The following is a 25,162-nucleotide window of genomic DNA, read 5'->3' as shown; positions in this document are numbered from 1 at the left end:
GACGGTTGGGTTCCCAAACTGTTCAGGCCGCGACCCCCAAATAACGGTGTCAGAGAGCCGCGACCCCCACTATTATAGGAGGTAAAAATTTTAGAAAATGAAAAAAAAATAATAGATTTTTTTTTATATATAAATGGAAATGTATGGTTGAAACATGCACACGTTCAAACGCACACACACTAATAAGCATTGGAGGCTTTTAACCAGGGTCGGACTGGGGAAATCATTCAGGCCAGGAAATATAGTGCAACATATAGCCCCAGTCAGGCCACTTTTTAAGCAGGGGGTCTGGGGGTCTCCCACCAGGAAATGTTTTGTTACAAAGACTTAATTTCCTGCATTCTGGTGCAGGATTTTTTTAAATTTGTACCCTTTAAATTCCAGTGTTTGTGATGGCATCACAAATTATTGTTAAAAAACAGGCTAGCATATATATGTATGATGATTAGCAACAACACTGATTTTGATGGATTTTCTGTTTTTTTGTAATGTCAGATTGAAAATAATACAATCTTTTATTCAACTTCAGCCCTGATGATAACACCACATATTCATTTTATAATTCTAACCCTTTAAATGCCAGTGTGTGTGATGGCATATATTTGCAATATATCAAATGCAAAGTAGATTTTTCTGGGGGGGATTATTACAGGCTAGCATGTGTCAATGATTAGCAACAACAGTTTTTTGTAAGGGTCCCGCCTCCACCAATCACATGCGGCTCCCTTTGTGTGTGTGTGAGAGCAAGAGAGAGAGAGAGAGAGAGAGAGAGAGAGAGAGAGAGAGAGAGAGAGAGAGAGAGAGAGAGAGAGAGAGAGAGAGAGAGAGATAGTTCTCCAACTTGTGTGAGTTGCAGTGATCTCCTAGTTGTTCCCCACCTAGGTTATCTAACTATTGTGCTGCTGCAACTAGAAACACTGGCCTGGCCTGCTTCTAAGTTCAGTGGCCTGACTGCATAAAAAAAAAAAAAAATCAGGATTTTTTATTTTTTTTTTTTAAATCATCTGGCGACCCCCCGCGGTGGCTCGCTACCCCCACTTTGGGAACCCCTAAGAGCACCCCCCCAGAGGGGGGGCGCCAACATCTGCACCCAGCCACAAAAGAAAAAAGAAATATATATATATATATATTTCTTTGCTGAACACAGTTTTTGCACCCCGCTCTATATCTGCAACCAATATTTTGACATTAAAAAAAAATCTAACACGAGGGGAAATTTGCCAAAAATCTAAAACGGTCGGTCGCTTTTCAAAAAAAGTATGCAGTCCTCAAGTTCAAGTTAAAAAATTGCCACTTTTCTGGGCGCCAGTTAAGTGGTTAAGAGGTGCCACCTCGGCTTTAGGTGTTCACAGTCAGAATTTCTTCTTAGCTCTTGTTCTTCTTTGTAATAAATAAATGTGCAGTACTTTATAACTGTTAAGATGTTTTGATTAGTTTTTTTGGCGGGGGCGGGGGGGGGGGGGGGGGGGGGGGGCGCAGTGGTGAATCTGGCCTAGGGCGCCAAATGTGCTAGGTCCGGCCCGGCTCAGCGCCACAGTGCCATCTGAGGAGAGGGGGGCGCTTAGACACGCTGACCTCAGCGCGGTTCTTTATGTCATCTATAAAGAAGACCTCCCTAATCCTCTCTCCCCGTACCCCGCGCTGTCAGCAACGCTCTCTTATCTACTCTTACTCCTACTCATAGCATATATTCACATTCAAATTCTTTATTGCCTATATTTATTGTAACGTATGATATAACCGACCCTCATCTGCACCTTTGTTTGCACTGTTCCCTTTTCATATATTTATAGTTAATTATATTGTTTACACACTGTTTATTTTTTCTCATATTTTTATATTCAGATCTAGTTTTATTGCCTATTATTTATGTCTTTCTACTATTACCCTGCTGCCCATACCTGTACTTTGGCAGGTGACAGTGGCTCAGCAGGTAAAGTGGTCGTCTGGTAGTCAGGAAGGTTCCCGGTTTGATTCCCGCCAGGTGTCCTGGCGCAAGACACTGTACCCCAAATTGCTCCCGATGAGCAGGTTGGCACCGTACATGGTTGCCTCCGCCATTGCTGTGTGAATGTGGGAGTGAATGGGTGAATGTGAGGAACAAAAATTGTAAAAAGCGCTTTGGATAAAAGCTGTTATATATAAATGCCCTTCCCCCGCGCTGCTATGGCGCCCCCGCATTTCCCCAAGCGGGTCAATATGGGAATATCTTATCTTATCTTATTTCAAACCTATGGTACCGGATAATAATGTCAATAACAGGAACGAAGGGATAAGTTACACGCTCTGATGAAAACGCACCATGTGTCGAAACGTTGGTCTATAAATGAACCCTGGCGCCTGAGAATCCGCTTGAGTTTGTTGTGAATTGTTTTGGACGGCCCCATGTATGTATTTTGCGGCTTTAAAGATCAATCCAAATCACTCGGCGTGTGAATGTGATATTAATATCACCGAAAAGTTTTCCGCCTCCGCCTGTCTTTTTCCATCTTTCCCCCATCCCGATGTTAGTCGTTATGCCAATTCCCAATCCCCTACCTGGTCGTTGCGCACTCTGCCCCCTACCGTCGGTCTGGGAGGGCGGAGACTATCACACGCTTCCTCCGACACATGTGTAGCCAGCCCACCGCTTCTTTTCATCTGGCAGCGCGGACTCTCACTGGGAGAGTGTAACGTGTGGAAGGTCACACTACCTTCCCCAGATCCTTCCCTTGCTGAGCAGGCGCCCCGACCGATCTGTAGGAGTCGCTGTTTTTACAACAGGCGACCAGGACCCACCCTCCTCGCCGACTTCCCACCCTCTAACACTGCCAATTGTGTCAGTGTGGACGGTCGGCCAAGCCGGAGGCACCACAGCTGGATTCGATCCCACTGTCTCTGTGGTGGTAGAGGTAGACAGACGCTTAGTCCGCTGCGCTACCCGGCCGCCGTACTGTCTTTAACACTTTGGCGACCACGGCTTGCAGTGTAATATGGTTCTGGACGACCAGGGTTTGTCAACAAACCGATGTACATTCTAACAGCTATATATATACTTTATAGTATTGCTATCTGTCCATTCTCATTGTCACTTGAGTGCATAAACCGTGCCTTCATAATGGCTTAAAGAAAATAAAAATCCATCGGTTGGTTGTCATTTTATAGCGTCGTGAATATAAGGTTTATTGCACTTTTCGTCTCGTCTTTTTTCTGGGGAGCTAGATATGAGGCTAAAGGCTAGTCATGTTATATCAAACGCCATTTCTGCTGTATATATACAAATGAAATAAAACAAACTGCTTAGCATCCGGACTATTACAGAGCATCTATGGATGACATGGGGGCGGCGGGGGACGCCGATCAGTATTATTGATTAGCAATACAGTGTGCGTTCAAGTAACCATTTTCACTGATCGATCGCTTGCGTGTTACAACAAGCTCCAATCCGGCTATAATTTGGGTGAATAGTATCCTACCATCAGCCCATGTGATCGCCGGCAGCATTTCGTCATTATACATCGGAATCTGGTAGATCGATATGTCCATTGGCTGATCATAAATCCTATTATTCCAGGCTGAAATCTGCGTTCTGTAACGTGATCAGAGATGGAGGATGTTCGTTTGGGATCCAGGCTCATATGAAACGCCCACAGACAATAAAAAAAATTATTTTCCCAATCGGCCTCAATGATACTGCAGTGGAGCGATGGCGCCCCTAAGCGGATCTGGCCGGTATTGCATGTTTCGGAAATCAAATATGCGGGTAGATCCTGCAAGTCGATCGGGGACGTTAATACCGTTATTAATATGGAATAAAACAATAACAACTTGCCACGAGTTAACTCGTGGCTCTGGTCCTTAAAGTGTTAACTATGAACGAACACAACACCCTATAACTCACCATCTGTAGATAATAATGTTTTGTAAACGTTGCTCCCGAGGCACTCGGAGACGTTTGAGAACCATACTGTATCTCTCGAAGGTGTCTCCCCCCCCCCCCCCAGATTTAACATCCAACAAGAATTAGGTTTGTCAAAAGTACATAAACCCGCATCCCTCCGCCCCCATTTTAAAAAGCCATCTTGAATCCTGATGGCCGTGTGTCTCTACAGGGGCTGCTGGGTAATGAGCCTCTCTCTCTAGGAACCACGGGACGTCCATCCCTTTATGGAAATAAACACACACACAGTGGCAGAACGCCAGATACTACTGAGGAGGAAAAGCCCCCGCCACCCCACCCCCCCACCCCACCACAACCCCACCCCACCCTGTAAAAAAAAAAAAAGCCAGCCTCATGTTATGTAGTGATTGAATTGCATATAATTTGTTTCTCTTTCATAACATTACTTACTGTCATACTTCAGCGTCTGCCAATAAGCAATCTCGTGTGAGGATGGAACATTAAATCATTCTGGAGGAGCAGGACTATCGTGGTGTGTGATGAACGTCCACACGCTTTTTAACACTCCTCCCAGGCGACGTTTCGGGAGAAGGTCGACGCGGCGAGCGTTCCAGAATGTTCGCCTCATACAGAGGGAATTTGATTACCGCGGCAAATAATAAGCCAATCACTGTCACGTGGGTTTCTGGGGTGCAGATCTTCGGGTGGAATGTGTATTAAAATCCCAGATCTCTCCCCCCCCCCCCACCCCCCCGGGCTGTCGATGACAGTTACTGATGAGGGGGCTCTGGCAGCAGAGAAGGAGGAAATGTGAAGAGAGAGGCCATAAAAAGGACCGTTCCAAAATTCGCTCACAGTCTAAATATGTACAGAGCTTATAGGGCAAAATCAGTCAAGGCTATTTTCACACATCCTTATGTCTCGGCTTTCTACAATAAGGGCTTCAGACGTGAATTTCGAAAAAAATAAAAAACAACTGCGCGTTATAAGTAGGCCTACTATTTTCAACATCGCTTTTCCACAATTGTGTGAATTCTGTCTCGGGGGGTCACTCTGGGCCTCTGCGCTTCAGTGTTTGTCCGTCAGTTTGGTGTGAAACGTGCAGAACTGGAGTCCCCCTATAGTCTTTAGGTGAAGTGGGGCTTAAAACGACCTGAGTGCCTTGACGTTGTAAAGGGCTGGACATTGATGACCGTTGGTGCTGAGAGGGGGGGGGGGGGGGGGAGTAGTGGTGGTAGGCCTTGGACTACAGGATGTCCTGCTTGGCTGGTCGGTATGGAAATCATGTCATCACTGTGACAAGGTGGGAGAGGTTGTGAGGGTGGTGTTGAGGGGGCGGGCGGGGGGGGGGGGGGTGTCACAAACAGGCATCCCTCTGTTTTTAAAAAGGTTGAGAAACGGTGGTTTAGACTAGAGCAGGGGTTCTTAAACTTTTTTATACCACGACCCCATTTTATTTAGGAATTTTTTTGGCGACCCCACACTTAATGTATTGCGTAATTTCAACGTGGAATTAAGGAATATCAAAATAAAAGCACACGTTGTTGAACTTGATCATGCATATTTATTAGAACATTTAATTACAGCACTATGTTATCAATACACATTTATAAAACGAGGTAAAGTTTGCGAAAATATGTGTAAAGGAGGGGGAGGGGGAGGAAGGGTTGGTGGGTGTGTTGTGAGGTGGGTACGGTCTAGAGGAGGGGGGGGGGGTGGGGGGGGTGGGGTGCTGACTCTCTTATCTAAGCGACAGATTGACCTGTCGTGTCTGTTGTCGACTTAAGTGTAAGAGGGGGGGGGGTTAGCAGTCTGTGATTTCCTGAAGCTGGTGTTTTGGCTGCTTTGATGTGAAAGTGTTTGAGTATCAGTGAACATACTGTGTGTGAACGTGTGTAATGGTGTCTATCTGTATACCAGACCAGAGGCCTAGGAAGAAGACCTCACAACCTCAAAAGGGCACCACCCTTTTAACCCTTTCACTGCGACAATACACAGAAGGTTAACCCTTTCACTGCCACACAACAGCCGGGTTAACCCTTTCACTGCCACACGACAGAAGGTTAACCCTTTACTTACCACCCTTTACCGGCGACCGTCGGTTGTGTGATAGTAAAGGGTTAACCTTCTGTCATGTGGCAGTGAAAGGGTTAACCTAACCCTAACCCTAAAGGCGCTCCCATAGTCCAGCAGACTGTACACAGAGCAGACTCCGCGGAGATCCGCGCGGCTCTTTGAGCTTTCATAGTCGAGCAGATCTCAGCGGACGTCCGCGGTCTATTTCCTACATTTCTCGCACCAGTTTTACTACATTTCCCACAATTCTGTCTGTTCTACTGTACTGGCAGATCAGAGGGAACATTATCAGCGGGAGAGAGAGAGAGGGAGAGGGAGAGAGAGAGAGAGAGAGAGAGACAGAGAGAGAGAGAGAGAGAGAGAGAGAGAGAGAGAGAGAGAGAGAGAGAGAGAGAGAGAGAGCGCGCTTCACAGGCTCATCTCTCTCCTCGCGCCACCAATCGCTCGCGCGGCGTCACATTTAATGCAGTTCGATGTCAACCAAAACGCCGAGCAGTGTTTTGTGTGACACCAAGTCAGCGGCGCGGATGTCCGCGCCTCAGAAAATAGGAGCGTCGCACCTGTGGGTCTGCTGTCCGCTGAGATCAAAGCTCAAGAGTCCGTCCGCGCGGACATCCGCGGAGTCTGCTCTGTGTACAGTCTGCTGGACTATGGGAGCGCCTTAACCCTAAAGAAAATAATGGTTAAAATCCTGAATAAATGCACATACCTCTTGGAGGCCTCATCCATCCTTTTATCATGTTACTTATGATTCATTCTCATTTTAAACTGTACAGGCTGTGTATTAAAAAAATGTGTTTAACATGGGAGTCAACCTGTTCATTTCTGCGACTAGGGTGGAAGGTGTATAAAACACGCTTAATAGTGATTTTTGGAGAAAGAAAAAAAAACATGGATTATTGTAATGTGACTCAAAGATGTGATACTGAGCTACTTTCCTGGCATATACATAAAATATAGCCAACGCTATCCACAAACACACGTGGAAAAAAAGGCTATTTGACGAGAATTGCGACAAAGGTGCCCAGAGGGTTAAACCTAAGCCTGAAACAGTCCACTTGGGTATAATGTAGTTGTTATTGCTGTGTAATTGTCAGAGAATGTGCTGTGAGTATAGGTGCTTTTCACTTTTTGTTCAGAACTACTTCAGCTTTCAATGTCTGTTTTTTTTTTTATCCACTTTTTCTCCCATTTTTCTATATTTTCTCCCATCCAAATTTCGTATCATCCAATTCAACCCTCCCCTGTCACGAACGCTGTTTCTTGCCTCCCACAAGCCGGCTGCAATGTGGACTAAGTCATACATAGCACAAGTCCCCTCCGATACTTGAGGTAACAGCAGTCGCATCTTTTCACCTGCGCAGCTCGATCTCTCAGTGGTGAGGAGTAACGCGTGGGAGGCCCCCGACACTTCCTGATTCTACTGCGCAGGCGCACCAACCGACCTGTAGGAGTCGCTGTCCACAACGCCCGATCCCCACCCATCAGTTTCCCACCCCCTAATACGGCCAATGTGTATTAGTACGGACGACCAGCTAAACTGAAAGCAATGTGGAGCGCTGGGCTCGAACAGGCGAGCCCAGCGTCTCCAGTATTCGTGGCGAGCGCCTTGCCCACTACGCCACATAGCCGCCCAGCTTTCAATGTCTGTTATTGTTTGAACTTACTTTATGTTTTGAGTGTGTATCAAAATGTTATTAGACAAGGAAAACAAAAATCGGAATGGGTTTTTTACAGATTTTTAGGGAAGTAGACATTGCAATTGACCAGCAATTTAGCTTACATTTTGAACTTGGAACTATTATGCAACTGCAATCAAGTTTGTGAACCCTGGCCTTTTAGATTATGCTTTTTAGGCTCCTTTTTACTCACTTTTTTCTAGGCGGAATTTTGACCTTGAAGCAGGTAGAATTCTACAATTCCACCGTTTTTGGAGTACCGTAATAAGCCGTATATATGTGGAGAAAGCTCAACTCCTTGGCTTTCTGACGGCGCTAACTCTTTTTTACTCAAATAGTTACGGTACAGAGAAGCAGCAGTGGTAAATGGGCCCACAGGAGGTTTAATAAAGTATCGAATATCTAAAAGCCCCAGAAGTCTTGTTCTGCTGACTGTGTTCTACTGACTGTGTTCTGCTGACTGTGTTCTAGTGACTGTGTTCTGCTGACTGTGTTCTGCTGACTGTGTTCTACTGACTGTGTTCTGCTGACTGTGTTCTGCTGACTGTGTTCTGCTGACTGTGTTCTGCTGACTGTGTTCTAGTGACTGTGTTCTACTGACTGTGTTCTACTGACTGTGTTCTAGTGACTGTGTTCTACTGACTGTGTTCTACTGACTGTGTTCTACTGACTGTGTTCTGCTGACTGTGTTTGATTGATTGATTGAAAACGTTATTAACAGATTGCAGAATGGGTACAATACAGTACAGCTCAATACACACAATTGTTAAGGGGATGCAGACCAGAGAAAGACTTTCGTCTTGTTTACATCAGGGTCCCCCATTTTCAATTAATCAGGACATATATGACATACATGACATACAGATAGTCAGTACTGCTACATCTATACATTTATGACATACCAGATTTGCAAATACAGTACTGTTTGTGATACAGAAGGAGTCAAGAAAAGGGAGTATATACATTTGACGTAGAAACTGTACATTGGAGGAGGTTGGGTGGGGGGGGGGTTGGGTACATTGGGATATTGACAACCATACTGGGTAATTTACATTGGAGGTGGTTGGGGGGGGGGGGGGGGGGCACACTGTATAAACAAGTAAAACTGTACATTGAGGGGGGGGGGGGGAGACACTGTACAAACAAACAAAATTGTACATTGGACTATTGACAAAACCATACTAGGTAAATGACTGTACATTGGAGGGGGTTGGGTTAGGATATTTACAGGGGCCAGTGTTGAATTGCAGTCTCCCGTAGGTGTCCCTTGAGAGAGGTTTTGAAAGTGGGTAGTGATCCACATTCCTTTACAGCTTTGGGTAGGGCGTTCCACATTGATGTGGCATAATTGCGAAACGTGTTTAGTCCCTTATTTGAGCCGAATCAGGGTTTAACATGATTTGTGGAGCTCCCTCTGGTGTTGTGATCGTGGTATTCACTGACCTTTGGGAAGTATTTTGACATGTACATGGGTACCTTGGTCGTGTAGTGTATCTTAGACCAGGCCCATTGCAAGTTGCTGTACTCTGTCGTCTACTCTAAGCCATCCTAGGTTGTCAAAGTGGGCAGGGGTGAGGTGGGTTCTAGGAGTAAGGTCAAGCAGTAGTCTGACCAGTTTGTTTTGAGATGTTTGTAATTTTGTTTTTAGCGCCTTTGAGGTGCTTTGGTACGATGAGGTGCAAGCATAGTCGTAGTACCCTTGAATGCTCCTGCCAGAGTCTTCAGGGTATTCTTGTTTACCAGAGAGGAGATCCGGTACAAGAATCGAGTTCTGCTGACTGTGTTCTACTGACTGTGTTCTGCTGACTGTGTTCTGCTGACTGTGTTCTGCTGACTGTGTTCTACTGACTGTGTTCTACTGACTGTGTTCTACTGACTGTGTTCTAGTGACTGTGTTCTGCTGACTGTGTTCTGCTGACTGTGTTCTGCTGACTGTGTTCTAGTGACTGTGTTCTACTGACTGTGTTCTTCTGACTGTGTTCTGCTGACTGTGTTCTACTGACTGTGTTCTGCTGACTGTGTTCTACTGACTGTGTTCTGCTGACTGTGTTCTACTGACTGTGTTCTGCTGACTGTGTTCTGCTGACTGTGTTCTTCTGACTGTGTTCTGCTGACTGTGTTCTAGTGACTGTGTTCTGCTGACTGTGTTCTAGTGACTGTGTTCTGCTGACTGTGTTCTAGTGACTGTGTTCTACTGACTGTGTTCTGCTGACTGTGTTCTACTGACTGTGTTCTGCTGACTGTGTTCTGCTGACTGTGTTCTAGTGACTGTGTTCTGCTGACTGTGTTCTACTGATTGTGTTCTAGTGACTGTGTTCTAGTGACTGTGTTCTAGTGACTGTGTTCTAGTGACTGTGTTCTAGTGACTGTGTTCTGCTGACTGTGTTCTGCTGACTGTGTTCTACTGACTGTGTTCTGCTGACTGTGTTCTGCTGACTGTGTTCTAGTGACTGTGTTCTGCTGACTGTGTTCTAGTGACTGTGTTCTGCTGACTGTGTTCTAGTGACTGTGTTCTACTGACTGTGTTCTGCTGACTGTGTTCTACTGACTGTGTTCTTTTTTTTTAATCTTTTTCCCCCTCCATTTTCCACCGATTTTCTCCCATCCCAATGTTAGTCGTATGCCAATTCCCAGTCCCTTCCTGGTCGCTGCGCACTTAGTAAGAAACTAAGTAAGTAACAGTAAGAAGCATTTTGTATGAAAGTATTCTGTACTTCTGTATGACAATGACAACTATTAAAGAAACTTGAGAAACTTTACCCCCCACAGTCAGATCATCTGGGAGAGTGGAGGCTACCACGTGCTTCCTCCGACACACGTCCAGCCAATCACTGCTTCTTTTCACCTGGCAGCGCGGATTCTCATCGAGAGGGCGTAGCGTGTGGGAGGACCACACTATCCCCCTCAAGTCCTATCCGCGCTTAGCAGGCGCCCCGACGAACTGTAGGAGTCGCTGTTTACAACGACCCGGACCCACCCCGCCAGCTTCTCCCACCCTCTAATACAGCCAATTGTATTAGTGCAGACGGCCAGCCAAGCTGGTGACAACCCCGGAGCTGTGAGCTGGATTCGAACAGGCGAATGCAGCTCACAGCTCCGGGGTTGGTGACGAACGCAATCTCCGCTCGGCCACCTAACCGCCCTTACTGACTGTGTTCTACTGACTGTGTTCTGCTGACTGTGTTCTAGTGACTGTGTTCTGCTGACTGTGTTCTGCTGACTGTGTTCGGCTGACTGTGTTCTAGTGACTGTGTTCTGCTGACTGTGTTCTAGTGACTGTGTTCTACTGACTGTTCTGCTGACTGTGTTCTGCTGACTGTGTTCTAGTGACTGTGTTCTGCTGACTGTGTTCTGCTGACTGTGTTCTGCTGACTGTGTTCTGCTGACTGTGTTCTAGTGACTGTGTTCTGCTGACTGTGTTCTGCTGACTGTGTTCTGCTGACTGTGTTCTAGTGACTGTGTTCTGCTGACTGTGTTCTGCTGACTGTGTTCTACTGACTGTGTTCTGCTGACTGTGTTCTACTGACTGTGTTCTACTGACTGTGTTCTGCTGACTGTGTTCTGCTGACTGTGTTCTACTGACTGTGTTCTGCTGACTGTGTTCTACTGACTGTGTTCTGCTGACTGTGTTCTGCTGACTGTGTTCTGCTGACTGTGTTCTGCTGACTGTGTTCTAGTGACTGTGTTCTGCTGATTGTGTTCTGCTGACTGTGTTCTGCTGACTGTGTCTGCGGCGTCACATATCACGGCGGTGAGGACAAGCAAGCCGCTCCCTCCAGGGAACCCAAACAGAATGCTAATAGACACAGACGGTATTAAAAGGCTCAGAGAAACAGCAAGCAGAATTGTGGATATTGCTTGGCGTCTACACGAGCCGTGTGCATGTGTATGTGCATTGCGGTCGACCCATTAGCTAGCAAGCTAATGTTACGCAACATTAGTAACATTAGCTAGCAAGCTAACATTTGTTCAATTTAGTTAAAGAGGCCAAGTACACGCTTAGTTACAATGTGCTGTAAATGTCATTCTAGAAAGCATTTCATTGGACTGTGCAGAATGACTCAACAATGTTTATTTATTTTTTCATCTTCCAGGAAATGACAAACTCTAAAATACCACGCAACGGCCCGTATACACGCGCGACACGCCACTTTGGCGACCTCTAGCGGCTCGGGTGTGCATATTTTTTAATACAATATACTGTATATATCGAATTAAAGACCTATTTGTTCTCGAGTTACATGCCGATATGTGAGGCGTGCGCCAAAGTAAAGTAAGTAAGTAAGTAAGTAAGTATTTATAAAGCACCTTTCATACATGTCATGTAGCTCAAAGTGCTGTACACAAACATAGGCATATATAACGATAAAAGCAATAAAGTCACAGTGATCAGTTAAGATCAATGTTTAAAAAAAAAAAAAAAAAAAAAAAATAATAATAATAATAATAATAATAATAATAATAATAATAATAATAATAATAATAATAATAATAATAATAATAATAATAATAATAATAATAATAATAATAGTAATAATAATAATAATAATAATAATAATAATAATAATAATAATAATAATAATAATAATAATAATAATAATAATAATAATAACGTAAAAATGAAAATAACGTAAAAATGAAAACATGAAAACAGTCATTTGCTTACCAGTTTGGGAGAACAGGTCTGCACAAACATGTCCGCTCAGTAGCAACCGGAAGTAGGAAATGCACTAAACCAATGCACTTGTACGGTAGGTAGCAATGTTAGCTCTTATAACGCTAGTGTAGTTACGTTTTTATTAGTGGTCAGAGTTGGGTCCACAGGACTTATCCAAGCCCCATGGATCCATCAGTGGCCGTGTATTGTGTGCGTATGTACCCGTTCCCTCATGTGGTCAGTGGCCAGAGTTGGGTCGACAGGACTTTAACGGCAGACTTTTTATTCTTTATAATACCACTCCCGACTCTACCTCCGTCAATCATTTGGCGATCTCGAATATTATTGGACAGGGTTGTAACAAATGGTACCCCACATGGGAGTGAGCAAATCAGGGATCTAGGTGAAAAGTCACAAGCGCAAACAGGAAGAGACATTTCCACAGAATGCATTGGAGTCAATGAGGAAATCGTTTTCTGCAGCCTTTTTTTTCTCACTTTGTAACAAAATCGCTCCTTATTTCTGAACGGATTTTTATGAAATTTGGCTATGGAACCAGGGTGTTTTTTCAGCCTATCCAATTTTTGGGGAAATACTACTTCTGGACTACCAACTACTACAGAAAAACATGAGTAACAAATGTTTCTACAACTGAAGTTCAGACTATATGTTACTCTATCTATTTCATTAGCACTAAAAGTGAATATTGCTCGGCCGAGAAAGTGCCGATCGACTTGGGATTGGTCGCTCCGTGTTCAGGAGACTCAGGCTTATATAAAAGTCTATTGGATCACGTCTCCAGCACCCCCACAGCCGTAGCTACAACCACTTAATGTCGAGGCTCTCATCCACATTCATTCATTTTCTCCCCCCGCTCTCTCTCCCATGATTTCAGACTACCGGAAGTGTTGCGGTGGGCTATAGGCCATCAGAGATGCTCAGAATGGAGGAAAAACAGAGTAGCATGAAAGGAGATAAAGAGAGGATGTGTTGGTTGTTCCTCTGTGTGTTTGAACAAAGATGGTGTAATAAAGGGAGACGACACACAACAAGCTGTGCCGATGTGATGACAGAGGAACATTTCCCGTCCGCTAAGTGGGCGGGACTTGAACACAGGCGCTGTCACTGTGAGACTGTAGGAGAAGTCTCGTTAAAAAAGAATTGTAAAATTCCACTCTTTTACGTTTGGCTTCTCCCCTTTTTAACCCGTCAAGTGAGCCGGTCATGTTTGGGTTCACAGGTGTGGTTACTTCTGGTGGGTTCCCCAACCTCTTCTTTACTAATAATAATTCAGATTCAGATTATTTTATTGTCACAGCTTTTTTAAATGTACATACATTTAAAAAAAAAACGTGAGACAACAATATACAACGATATATACAAACTATACAACACAAGGAAAAACAGTGGATACATAACATAAAAAAAGAAGAAATTATTCTACAGTATAAATAGCAGCAGTGTGTGTGTGTGTGTGTGTGTGTGCGCGCGTGCGCGTGTGTGTGTGTGTGTTTGTGTAATAAGTGTGCTTTTGTGTGTTTTCTTGTGTGATCATTTAGAGTCTGTCCGTCCGTTTTCCTGGTGGAAGTAGCTGTTCAGTGTTCTTTTGGATGTGGACCTGAGACTATATTATAGATATAATAATAATAACAACAATAATAATAATAATAATAATAATAATAATAATAATAATAATAATAATAATAATAATAATAATAATAATAATAATAATAATAATAATAATAATAATAATAATAATAATAATAATCAACTGTATTTATATAGCACCTTTCATACAAGAATTGCAGCATGCTTCGCAGCAATAATGTAGACATAATGAACACGAAATAAGCACAGGCCTAAAATGAGCAGATATTTGACTAAATAAAAGCAATGCATAAAGTGCACACATAAAATGAGTATAAAATAGACAATAATCGTAAAAATAGACCAATCGCAATCGACCTGCGTCCTATCAATCGATCGATAATACGCTATGAATTAACAAGTTGTTACTCTTTACTCAGACAGGTTTAATGGGATGTAAAACATTTGATCAGTCTTGCAGATGCACAATATGAAAGCATGAGGAACAACAATGATACCAGGAGGAAATACATGATCGCTCAGGGAATGTTGTCGCATCATTGCTTAAAGGGGAATGCCCCTTTTAAGAAGGGCACATGCCAGTAGGTTCTTCTTGTGCCCCCGGACAGCTGAGTCAGTGTAACACACACACGCCACTCTCTCCTAAAGCTTGGAATCAGAGAGAGAACCCTCTAATCGGTGACATCACTGGGATGTTAAAACCTGAGGCTGAATCAACAGACAAATAATAATAACCATGGCATTGATCTGGAATTCAACCTCCAAGTTACTATTATTAAGTTCGACCAGCGTTTAAACAGTTAAAATATTTTTTTTCCGCTTTGCAAATTACCATGTTTCTTTCCACCCTGGAAGGAATCCCGACCTCAGCATAACGTCTGAGCAAAAATGTCCACCGTGTGAATATGGTCAATAAAAGGATTAGCCAAACAAAGAGAATGTTATATGGCATTAACACACACGCCACTCTCTCCTGAAGCTAGGAGTCGGAGAAAGAACCCTCTAATCGGTGACATCGCTGGGATGTCAAACCTGGGGCTGCTCAGAACACAATGACTAGGCCTCTGACTTTCATGAGGCCATGACATGTTTGTGTGAGCTCTTACACCCAAATGAGGTTTTAATTCTGCTTCATGAGGCCATAACAAGTTTGTGTGAGCTCTTACACCCAAATGAGGTTTTAACTCTGCTTCATGAGGCCATAACAAGTTTGTGTGAGCTCCTACACCCAAATGAGGTTTTAATTCTGCTTCAAGAGGCCATAACATGTTTGTGTGAGCTCCTACACCCAAATGAGGTTGTAATTCTGCTTCAAGAGGCCATAACAAGTTTGTGTGAGCTCCTACACCCAAATGAGGTTTTAATTCTGCTTCATGATGCCATAACATGTTTGTGTGATCTCTTACACCCAAATGAGGTTTTAATTCTGCTTCATGAGGCCATAACATGTTTGTGTGAGCTTTTACACCCAAATGAGGTTTTTAATTCTGCTTCATGAGGCCAAGTTTGTGTGAGTTCTTACACCCAAATGAGGTTTTAATTCTGCTTAATAAGGCCATAACAAGTTTGTGTGAGCTCCTACACCCAAATGAGGTTTTAATTCTGCTTCATGAGGCCATAACAAGTTTGTGTGAGCTCTTACACCAAAATTAGTTTTTAATTCTGCTTCATGAGGCCATCACATGTTTGTGTGAGCTCCTACACCCAAATGAGGTTTTAATTCACCTTCAGAATGTCTAGCAATGCTGGAATTGAAACCTCATTTGGGTTTAATCTCACAAAGACACGATCAAGTAGGTCTTTCTAGCTAATTTGGTTAATAATGGGCATAAATAGGCTACTAACCATAAAACAAATTGTGTCTCCAGTTGGAATATATCCCTCAGTATAGACATGCAAAGGCATAGCCTACCCCAAATGAAGAGTTAGAATCAACAGACAAATAATATAACCATGGCATTGATCTGGAATTCACTTTGACTGTTTTTCCTGTTTCAAACCTCCAAGTTACTATTAAGTTCAACCAGCGTTTAAACAGTTAAATTTTTTTCTGACTTGGAGAGGAGAAAGCATTATATGAACTTTTAATCCTTGGTATCAAGCGGAATAATGGATGTATTCAAGGGGGGTCCGGTGGGGGGGGGGGGGAGAACGAGCAAGAGCATTTATGTGTTGTATTGTATTGTAATTAATCTGTGTATATCTTTAATCTACATCTATTTTAATTTTAAAAACCGGGCTATCATGATTGTTAGTATTATGTCGGTAATAGCCCTGTGATTTATAGTGGATTTCTACTGTAAATGTTTGTATGTCATGTCAAAAAAAAAAAAAAAAAATATTCACAAAAAAATTAAAAAAATCTGACTTTGCGACTGACCGTGTTTCTTTCCACCCTGTAAGGAATCCCGACCTCAGCATAACGTCTGGGTAAAATGTCCACCGTGTGAATATGGTCAATAAAAGAATTAGCCAAACAATGTTAGAATGTTATATGGTCTTAACTATACATAGTTCTGTATAAAGTCTATCAACAACAATCTCTCACAATACTGTAGATTGAGACCATCTGTCAGCCACCACCAGCCCCCCTGAGTGTTTGTAAAGCTCATCATAACATTACGTTCAAACATTTGATGAAAACAGTTGTACTATGTACCCGCTGGCGTAAGTGATCAGGTGTGTTTCTGGGCTCAGGTTTGTACCTGGATGATCAATCAATATAAAGTAATCTTCCTTGCCTATATTGCTACCTACTATGCTAATATGTCTTTACTAATATGCACTCAAGGCTGTAGCACTCTGTAGAGAGAGAGAGAGAGAGAGAGAGAGAGAGAGAGAGAGAGAGAGAGAGAGAGAGAGAGAGAGAGAGAGAGAGAGAGAGGTGATGAAATCACTGCGCCCAGGCAGCAGTGGTTTGGCAAAAAAATAGTTCAGAGTATATATCTGCTTAGAAAACGAAAATGTCTAATTATTTTATTTTATTTCTCCACGTGGTAGATACACAGGTCACAACATGTTTTACAGGACAGTTTTGGAGTTGTATTTGGAGTGTATTTCGTGACTGTTGGGAACTAGGCTACACTGGCACACCTACTTCCAGTGAATGACGCTAAGCTAGGCTAACGGTGCGGCTGTTCCCTAAGCCTAATGCATGCACAGAGAAGAAAAGGGTATCTGCTGCTAACTCCAGGGTATAGATGGCAAATAAGCGAATTTCCCAAAAAGTTGGCGCGTTCCTTTAATTAAGCTTGGGCAATGTTTACCGAACTGGCATTTAATCATGTCAACCATGGATGATGATGTACTTTTATATTTAGTAATTCCGCTGACGACTTACAGATTGTGAACAACAAGTCAGCAGGAGGGTACATCTCTGGCAGCTAAGGCTCAGTGGCGTTGTTCCTCGAATAGTGTCGAACTTGAGTGCTATAGACATAAAAAGATATATAAAAAAGACTACATACTTTTTATGTATGTATGTTGGATATTAAATACTATTTAAATCTTTTGCACATTTGAGGCCTTCCTTGCATGCCTAAGGCCGCCTCATTAAGCAGATCATGTGATTATAAAACATATTTTAAATGCTAGTCACAGTGATTTAACTGCAGAATATACCAGCGAATTAAAATAAATCTCGTAAGAAATCACGTAAAAAATCTAATAAAAAATCACGATGTTGGGCTCAGTGGTTGCCATTGGCGATCGGACCAACCATAATTTTCTATACTGCACACAATGGTCTTTGATTCACAGAACAGAATGACCCAAACATGTTCAACTTGTAACGCTATGCAGTTTTAGTCACCCTTGTGCAAGTTTAGACTTGATGTATTTAGAATTTTTGTATTATTATTTATGGGGCGACAGTGGCTCAGGAGGTAGAGCGGTCGTCTAGTAATCAGAAGGTCCCCGGTTCGATTCTAGCTGCTCCCGGCAGTGTGTAGAAATGTCCTTGAAAAAGAAATGCTCCTGATGAGCAGGTCGGCACCTTGCATGGTTGCCTCCTCCGTCACACTGGCTCCCCATCGCCGCACGAATCCGCTTCAAGGTCCTCGACCTGGCATATCGCGCGGCAAAGGGAACGGCTCCCTCCTACCTCCAGCCAATGGTCTCTAACTACACACTCTCAAGACACCTCTGCTCTGCATCCTCTAACACAGCCTCTAGACCCCTACACTCTGCATCTTCTAACTACACACCCTCAAGACCCCTCCGCTCTGCATCTTCTAACTACACAGCCTCAAGACCCCTCCGCTCTGCATCTTCTAACTACACACCCTCATGACACCTCCGCTCTGTATCTTCTAACTACACACCCTCATGACACCTCCGCTCTGCATCTTCTAACTACACACCCTCAAGACCCCTCCGCTCTGCATCTTCTAACTACAGACCCTCAAGACCCCTCTGCTCTGCATCTTCTAACTACAGACCCTCAAGACCCCTACGCTCTGTATCTATACTACTACCTACTATGCTAATATGTCTATACTACTACCTACTATGCTAATATGTCTATACTACTACCTACTATGCTAATATGTCTATACTACTACCTACTATGCTAATATGTCTATACTACTACCTACTATGCTAATATGTCTATACTACTACCTACTATGCTAATATATCTATACTACTACCTACTATGCTAATATGTCTATACTACCACCTACTATGCTAATATGTCTATAGTACTAACTACTACGCTAATATGTCTATAGTACTAACTACTATGCTAATATGTCTATACTACTACCTACTATGCTAATATGTCTATAGTACTAACTACTACGCTAATATGTCTATAGTACTAACTACTATGCTAATATGTCTATACTACTACCTACCATGCTAATATGTCTATAGTACTAACTACTACGCTAATATGTCTATAGTACTAACTACTATGCTAATATGTCTATACTACTACCTACTATGCTAATATGTCTATAGTACTACCTACCATGCTAATATGTCTATATTACTATGCACTCAACACTGTAGCTGTATAATATATATAATAATAATAATAATAACTCATTGTAACTCTTGAACCAACTGGACCGTCTAAGATTGTTTACCACCGACTGGAGTGCTTTGAAGAGGAGGGCAGTGCGGTAAGTTATGGTCCTCATTGTACTACAATTAACTCTGCATTGTTCTACCTCCAGCCACAGTGACTTATGACTCGGGAGACGGCACACCCATCTGTAACCCTTTCACTACCACGGTACAGAAGGTTAACCCTTTCCCACCTCACCCCTGCCCACTTTGACAACCTAGGATGGCTTAGAGTAGACGACAGAGTACAGCGACTTGCAATGGGCCTGGTCTACAAGATACACTACACGACCAAGGTACCCATGTACATGTCAAAATACTTCCCAAAGGTCAGTGAATACCACGATCACAACACCAGAGGGAGCTCCACAAATCATGTTAAACCCAGATTCGGCTCAAACAAGGGACTAAACACGTTTCGCAATTATGCCACATCAATGTGGAACGCCCTACCCACAGCTGTAAAGGAATGTGAATTACTACCCACTTTCAAAACCACTCTCAAGGGACACCTACGGGAGACTGCTATTCGAAACTGGCCCCTCACTAAAGTGCTATCTGTTGCAGCTGCACTGTTCTCCATGAAAATACCATATTTGGATAAGTTTGACCATTTCTCAAAATCTGAAAATCATTATTTAATAAAACACAGAAAAGGATCACCAAGTTACTCTCGATAAAAAAAAACTTTACAGACAACATTGAGACAAAGCTTCCTGACACATCTCCATCCAAACTCTTGAAAGAACTCATTGAAATCTCACCTGATACCACCTGGAGAGCTAGTTTCAGAGTGTGGTGCTGAGTACCAAGTATCTCATGATGCAGCAGTTAAGGTGTTGATACCATTCAGCACCACATATCTGTGTGAAGCTGGCTTTTCATCCATGACAGCTCTGAAAACAAAATATAGGGCCAAGTTGAGCCTTGAGGATGACATGCGTGTTGCCTTGTCAAAGACTGACAGCAATAAAGACTGTTTGCTTATTTCCTATGTTCACTTTGTAAATTCCCAGTCACTGAGTGAAGATCTGCTGTTTTGCAAATATGTCAAAAACAGAGCGACAGCTGATGAGCTCTTCAAAATTATTGACAATTACCTGACAGAACATGGACTGAAATGGGAGAACTGTGTGGGCTTTTGCTCTGACGGTGCGCAGGCCATGGCAGGGAAAAGGAGGGGGCTACAGGCGCTCATCAAGGGGGTCTCGCCAAACGCGCAATGGACGCACTGTAAATTCACAGAGAGGCGCCAGCGTCAAGACAGCTTAGCCCTGAGCTGAATGAGGTTTTGACAGAAGTTATAAACGTGGTAAATTTCATCAAAACCCGAGCCCTGAAAGCGCGCCTGTTCTCTGCGCTGTGTGAGGAGATGGGAGCTGACCATTCTGCAGTGCTGTTTCACAGCGAGGCAAGGTGGCTCTCACGAGGGAAGGTGTTGTCAATTTGAAAGGTCACGATATTGGTGTTATTTCAATAAATTTAAACATGGCCCATTTCATGACTATTTTGTTGGGGCGAGGGGGGGGGGGGGCAAGATATTTTGGTCCGCCAAAGGGGGGCCTGACAGAAAAAGTTTGAAAAGCACTGTCCTAACCCAACCCCCTCCAATGTACAGTAATTTACCTAGTATGGTTTTGTCAATATTCCAATGTACAATTTTGCTTGTTTGTACAGTGTCTCCCCCCCCCCCCCCCCAATGTACAGTTTTGCTTGTTTATACAGTGTTTCTCCCCCCCCCCCAACCACCTCCAATGTAAATTACCCAGTATGGTTGTCAATATCCCAATGTACCCAACCCCCCCCCCACACAACCCCACCCAACCTCCTCCAATGTACAGTTTCTACGTCAAATGTATATACTCCCTTTTCTTGACTCTTTTTGTATCACAAATAGTACTGTATTTGCAAATCTGGTATGTCATAAATGTATAGATAGCAGTACTGTCTATCTGTATGTCATGTATGTCATATATGTCCTGATGAATTGAAAATGGGGGACCCTGATGTAAACAAGACGAAAGTCTTTCTCTGGTCTGCATCCCCTTAACAATTGTGTGTATTGAGCTGTACTGTATTGTACCCTTTCTGCAATCTGTTAATAAAGTTTGCAATCAATCAATCAATCAATCGAACCACACTACAGAAGGTTAACCCTTTCACTACCACACTACCAAAGGGTTGACCCTTTCACTACCACACTACAGAAGGTTAACCCTTTCACTAACACAAGATTTCCCACGACCTGTTAAGACGGCACTCTCTTACGTTAAGACAGCACTCTCTTACGCCACCATCGCCAAAACACCAAAAGAGCATCAACTCACTGACCTCTAGGACCATCATTCAGGTCATAGTACCAGTTAGATTAGATTACATTGAAATGTATTGTCATCGTACAGCATAAGTACATTACAATGAAAATAAGTGGGGCATCCAACCCGAGTGCAAATGTAACAGTAAAGTGCAATAGTAAAATTAATATAGTGATTAAGCTGGGTATAAGATATATACATGTTATATATATATGTTATACTGAGTATAATGCTAATCACTGTCAGGATCCTAGGCCCGGTCCTGGCTGGACTGGGCAGGATGGTAACACTGGGCAGTACCCTCCACCTAACTTTGGGCAATGCCCTCTATCTGACATTGGCCCTCGGCCTGACATTGGCGCCCTACCACCCTCTAGTGGTGACAAACAATCGGTGCGCTCCAGTACACTGGACATCCTGACTACTGTGTTAACTATAATTAATAGTTTGATTAATGTGGTGTCATGGTGTGTACTGTCATTGTCTTTCCCTTCCCTGGTGTGATGTCATACACTGTTTTGGGTTGTTAGGAGTTGCTTTTGTGTTTAGTTGTGTTTAGTTGTGCTTTGCTTATTGTCTAGGTGTTGTTTGTGATTCTGTGTTGGCCAGGTGTTCTTAATTGTTAATTAGTTGGGGTATATAGGGTTCTGTCTGTCCTCCCTTCTGTGTGGCGACATTCCTCCAGTTACCCCCTGTTCCTCCATGTCGTGTCGCACCGTTCTCCCTCTAGTAAGTCTTAGTGTTTGTTGTTTTGTATTGTGAAGTTTGTTATTTAGTTTCTGTATTTTTCCCTGTATTGCACTGGATTCTACAGTAAACTCCCTTCTCCAAGCTTCACTCCTCGCCTCTGCCTCCTCCATTCCTTCCCTTTCTGTATTATTGCATTCTACCTAACCCCATCGTGACAGAATGTCGCCACCAACATTAACGAATGCAGCAGGAAAGGCAAGCGATACCATCACCGTTGTCCTGGCCCTGATGGCCGGTGACATGAAGAGTTACTCACTGGCCAAATGGGGGTTCCTACTCCGGAAGATCGACCAGGTCGCCACTGAGAACCCGACACTGCAGACGGCGATGTGGGAGATGGCTGAACATGTTGCTGTCCTCATAGAGAAGCATAAGCCGAAGGCTAGTGTAGCTAGCCTGCCGACTGTTCTCAGGCTTACGGTCAGCCTAGAGCCTCCCACAGCCGCTGAGGTTGCTCGGATGTCCATCGCCGGTCGGACGTCCACAGCTAACCTAGCTCCGCCGGTTAGCTTAGTGTCAAGAGCTAACCAACCACTCCCAGCTAACCTAGCTCCGCCGGTTAGCTTAGTGTCAAGAGCTAACCAGCCACTCCCAGCTAACCTAGCTCCGCCGGTTAGCTTAGTGTCAAGAGCTAACCAGCCACTCCCAGCTAACCTAGCTCCGCCGGTTAGCTTAGTGTCAAGAGCTAACCAGCCACTCCCAGCTAACCTAGCTCCGCCCGTTAGCTTCATGCCAATAGCTAACCAGCCACTCCCAGCTAACCTAGCTCCGCCCGTTAGCTTCGTGCCAATTGCTGACCGGCTGTTCCCCGTTAGCACAGCTCCTCCTGTTAGCTCCGCCACTATAGATGGCCAGACGTCCCCAGTTGGTACAGCTCTACCCGTTAGCTCCGCTCATACAGCTAACCAGACGTCCACAGCTAACATAGCTCCGCCGGTTAGCTTAGTGTCAAGAGCTAACCAGCCACTCCCAGCTAACCTAGCTCCGCCCGTTAGCTCCGTTTCAATAGCTAACCGGCCGTTTCAAGCTAGCACAGTCTCCACTGCCAGACTAGGTTCCAGGTTCAGGGTGAGCCTAGTATCTGAGACAGACCAGATGTCTCCAGCTAGCACAGTCTCCACTGCCAGACTAGGCTCCAGGTTCAGGGTGAGCCTAGTACCGGAGACGGACCAGATGTCCCAAGCTAGCCAGGCATCCCCAGCTAACATAGCTCCGCCCGTTAGCCCCGTCCCAATAGCTAACCGGCCGTCCCCAGTTAGCACAGCCCCGCCTGTTAGCCCCGCTACAGTAGCTAACCAGACGCCCACTGCCAACCTAGGCTCCAGGTTCAGGGTGAGCCTGGTAGCGGAGACAGACCAGATGTCTCCAGCTAGCACAGTCTCCACTGCCAGACTAGGCTCCAGGTTCAGGGTGAGCCTAGTACCTGAGACGGACCAGATGTCCCAAGCTAGCCAGGCATTTTCAGCTAGCACAGTTCCCACAGTGAGTCCAGGGCCCACAGTTAGCCTAGCCCCCGAGGCTAGTATGGCTAGTAAGGCCTCCACAGCTGGTCCAGCTTCCACGCCCAGTCCAGCCTCTGCTCTGGGTCCTGGCTCCTCATCCCCGGATCCTACACCACGCCTCGCCGCCGAGACCGATCCGGTCTCCACGCCCTGCCCGGCCTCTCCACCTGGTCCGGCTGCCGTGCCGGCTCCCGGCTCTTCGACGGATCCTGGCTCCCCGTCTGGTCCAGCTCTGCGCCGTGATCGGCGTCCTGGTCCTCGCCGTGGTCTCCGCCGGGGTCTTCGCCGTGGTCTTCGCCGGGGCCTGCGTGGGATCCTGCTCCGGGGGTCGTCGCCGCCGCACCTCCATTCCGGCTCTCCTGAACCGGTCCCTAGTCCGGCGGCTGGAGGGCCTCTCGTCCGGGATCCGGCTCCAGGGTCCAGCTCCCCTTCCCGGGCTTCTACACCTGTACCCACCCCCCCTCGTCGGGCCTCGCTTCCCAGGTCCAGCCCTCCTCGTCGGGCCTCGGTTCTCAGGTTCTGCCCCCCTCCCCGGGTCTCGGTGCCCATCCCCACCCCCCCTCGTCGGACCTCTGTTCCCAGGTCCAGTCCTCCTCCCCGGGCCTCTGTTCCCGTCCCCACCCCCCCTCTCCGGGCAGCTGCGCCCGTTTTCTACCCCCCTGGCTGCTATGCCCCTCCTGGGTTTTTCGTTCAGCCTCCTGGTCCCTCGTCTTCGGGTCCTCTCCCTGGGTCCTCTCCGGGGTTCCGGCTTCCTCCCTCACCTGCTTATGGACGTTGTTTTCGGGTGTCTGGAAGCCACCCGTTGAGGGGGGGGTACTGTCAGGATCCTAGGCCCGGTCCTGGCTGGACTGGGCAGGATGGTAACACTGGGCAGTACCCTCCACCTAACTTTGGGCAATGCCCTCTATCTGACATTGGCCCTCGGCCTGACATTGGCGCCCTACCACCCTCTAGTGGTGACAAACAATCGGTGCGCTCCAGTACACTGGACATCCTGACTACTGTGTTAACTATAATTAATAGTTTGATTAATGTGGTGTCATGGTGTGTACTGTCATTGTCTTTCCCTTCCCTGGTGTGATGTCATACACTGTTTTGGGTTGTTAGGAGTTGCTTTTGTGTTTAGTTGTGTTTAGTTGTGCTTTGCTTATTGTCTAGGTGTTGTTTGTGATTCTGTGTTGGCCAGGTGTTCTTAATTGTTAATTAGTTGGGGTATATAGGGTTCTGTCTGTCCTCCCTTCTGTGTGGCGACATTCCTCCAGTTACCCCCTGTTCCTCCACGTCGTGTCGCACCGTTCTCCCTCTAGTAAGTCTTAGTGTTTGTTGTTTTGTATTGTGAAGTTTGTTATTTAGTTTCTGTATTTTTCCCTGTATTGCACTGGATTCTACAGTAAACTCCCTTCTCCAAGCTTCACTCCTCGCCTCTGCCTCCTCCATTCCTTCCCTTTCTGTATTATTGCATTCTACCTAACCCCATCGTGACAGAATGTCGCCACCAACATTAACGAATGCAGCAGGAAAGGCAAGCGATACCATCACCGTTGTCCTGGCCCTGATGGCCGGTGACATGAAGAGTTACTCACTGGCCAAATGGGGGTTCCTACTCCGGAAGATCGACCAGGTCG

General features: G+C 45.0%; 1 protein-coding gene across 1 annotated transcript in view; it reads right to left on the bottom strand.

Annotated features, from left to right (window-relative positions):
* Positions 1-25,162, bottom strand: part of LOC311236496 (kelch-like protein 10) — a gene marked incomplete at both ends in the record, with an annotated part of 33,945 nt that overhangs the window by 257 nt on the left and 8,526 nt on the right. The window lies entirely within an intron of this gene.

This window comes from Notolepis coatsorum (assembly GCF_963971535.1).
Source record: "Notolepis coatsorum genome assembly, chromosome: 11".
Taxonomy (NCBI): domain Eukaryota; kingdom Metazoa; phylum Chordata; class Actinopteri; order Aulopiformes; family Paralepididae; genus Notolepis; species Notolepis coatsorum.
Note: the sequence above shows the minus strand (reverse complement) of the source record. Positions and strands in the feature narration are given on the sequence as shown.